The sequence below is a fragment of the Sinocyclocheilus anshuiensis genome, unplaced genomic scaffold (genome assembly GCF_001515605.1).
Source record: "Sinocyclocheilus anshuiensis isolate Anshui unplaced genomic scaffold, SAMN03320099.WGS_v1.1 scaffold2098, whole genome shotgun sequence".
Lineage (NCBI taxonomy): Eukaryota > Metazoa > Chordata > Actinopteri > Cypriniformes > Cyprinidae > Sinocyclocheilus > Sinocyclocheilus anshuiensis.
In genome coordinates, this window is record NW_015557338.1 from 240,271 (window position 1) to 243,007 (window position 2,737).

The window sequence follows — 2,737 nt, forward strand, 5'->3', positions numbered from 1 at the left end:
TGGCAAAAAAAATAAATAAATAAATAAAAATATATATATATATATATATATATATATATATATATATATAATGAGACAATATACTGTATATATTTTTTTCTGGTTCATTTCAATATTTAGATTATTATACTAATCTGAGTAGTAGGTTTAGCCATGAGCTTTGTCTTGTTTCTTGTGTGTTTGATGTCATTGCAAAGCATTATGAATGAGCAAAATTTTGTCAAGTGTAGCAAACTTTTACAGACATGTCTGTTCAGTGTGTAGGGACCCTGAAAATCGAAACGCAGCTGGAGTCATAAGATGTATGACCGTTAAACATGAATCTTAGATACGTGCTCAGGATTAGATCATTGCTTTGAGGAGTTCAGCTAAACTTTCCTGTTTGCTGGCAAAACTGGGCGCTTCTGCTCTGAGCCACTGACGCACAAGATGCTGTGTTCCCCGCAGCGCCGATGGCTCACATGACGAAGGACTTTGCTGTCTGCTCATAATTTGATTGTTAGCATATGGTGCTATGCTTACGGAACATCCTCGACTCATCAAATATTCACCATTAACAAACAGAACAAAAAGCTCCCCCCACCCGCTGTGACATTCATATTTCATTCAGCGCACTCTGTCTTTGCTCTGACTTTCTGCTGCCCCTGAAGGTTTCCGTGGCTTCGCTATTGTTTTTCTTCTCATTTCTATCTCTCTTGGGGCAAGCACTTTCTCAAAGCGCTACCATCTTTGGAGCAGTAGGGGTGGGTGATCAAATGACCAAAATATTACAAGTTATGAGTAATTTTATATTACAGTACACATATGTACCTGTCCCATGAATATAATCTACATGGACACACACACACACACACACACACACACACATAACTTCATCTGATTTGATCATTTAATTGTTATTTGTTACACTTGTATTCAAAAACGAACAAGAAGAAAAAAAAGACTGTGAAACAGTAAAACAGTAAAACAGGAAGCACTTGAGATTGAACAGTGATCATGATTCAGTTGTAGATGGTGAGAGAGATTTTGAAAGGTTGTTGGCTTATCAGACTGTCTATAAGCAAAGACAAAGGTCAAGACAACGCCAATGACCGGACACTATCAGATCTTACCGAAGGTCAAACCTGTGCAGAGAGTCACTCAGTGTTAGTTGTTACACTAGGAAAATTGTTTATCTAATGGTTTCAAGAAGAACCTTTAACATCCATGGAACCGTTCAATTACACAACAGGTTCTTTATATCTGTTCGCCACACTGCCACACTGCAGGACTGTTTTGAATCCACAGACTGGCAGATGTTTCAAGATGCAGCAGGAGACAACATACATGAATACACAGATTCTGTGATATGCTACATCAACAAATGCACAGAGGATGTTGTCCCATCCATTAATGTTAAATCATTTCCAAACCAGAAACCATGGGTCAATGGTGAGGTGCGTGCCAGGTTAAGAGCACGAACTGCTGCCTTCAACTCTGGGGATCTAACTGCTTACAAGAAGTCCAGGTATGACCTTCAAAAAACTATCAAATCAGCCAAAAGAGACTTTAGGGACAGAGTGGAGTCAGAATATCACGGCTCTGACCCCCAACGCATGTGGAGCAGTTTGCGCTATATCACTGACTACAAAGGAAGTAAAAGCAGTGTTGTGTCTTTGTCTGCCTCCCTACCAGACGAGCTCAATACATTCTATGCTCGCTTTGAGACAGGCAACACATTCCCTGCTGTGAAAATACCTGCTGACCTTGACACCTGCCCTTTGGTTCTAAACACACTCGAAGTGAGTAAGGCCTTCAAGAGAGTCAACGGCCGGAAAGCTCCAGGTCCAGATGGCATTCACGGACATGTTCTGAGGGCCTGCGCTGTCCAGTTAGCAGATGTCTTCACCAACATCTTCAACCTCTCCTTGAGACTAACAGTGATCCCCACATGCTTCAAGCAAACCACCATCATCCCTGTTCCCAAAAAAACAACTGTCTCCTGCCTGAATGACTACCGCCCTGTAGCACTGACATCAGTCATCATGAAGTGCTTCGAACGTCTAGTCAAATCCCACATCTGCTCCTCTCTACCTGACACCCTGGACCCATTCCAATTTGCTTACCGCTCAAACAGATCCACTGATGACGCCATTGCAATATCCATACACTCTGCCCTGGAACACTTGGAGGGAAGAGACACCTATGTGCGGATGCTGTTTGTTGATTACAGCTCTGCATTTAACACCATCATCCCTACCAAACTTATAACTTTATTTTTAAGAGAGTATGGACAAAAACACTTGAAACATTCTTCAAAATATCTTCTTCTGAAGAAGAAAGAAAGGCAGAAGAAAGAAAGTCATACAGGTTTCGAACAGCACTCAAATGATGACAGAAGTGTCATGTTTGGGTGACCTATCTTTAATACCAGGTGAAAACGAGGCTAAACCGAAAACAGAAGAAAGTCCTCAACTAGCATCATTGAACTGTTAGCAATGGCAGGTGGGAGCTGTCATTGCTGAACTCTTCACCGTAGTTCTGTAAGTTTCTAATTCTAAGGACTGAAGCTGGTTGACTGTAGAGTTGTCAATGCATACACCTGAGCTCTTGGCAACACTCTCCATGTCAAATCTGTCTGAGGTGAGGTTTGGGTAGAAAAACTGCCTTGGGCTCCAATGTATCAGGATTGTATGGGAGTATTTTTTTTCTCTTTCACATCTAATTTACACCTTACCTTTTGCTTTGACATCTACTT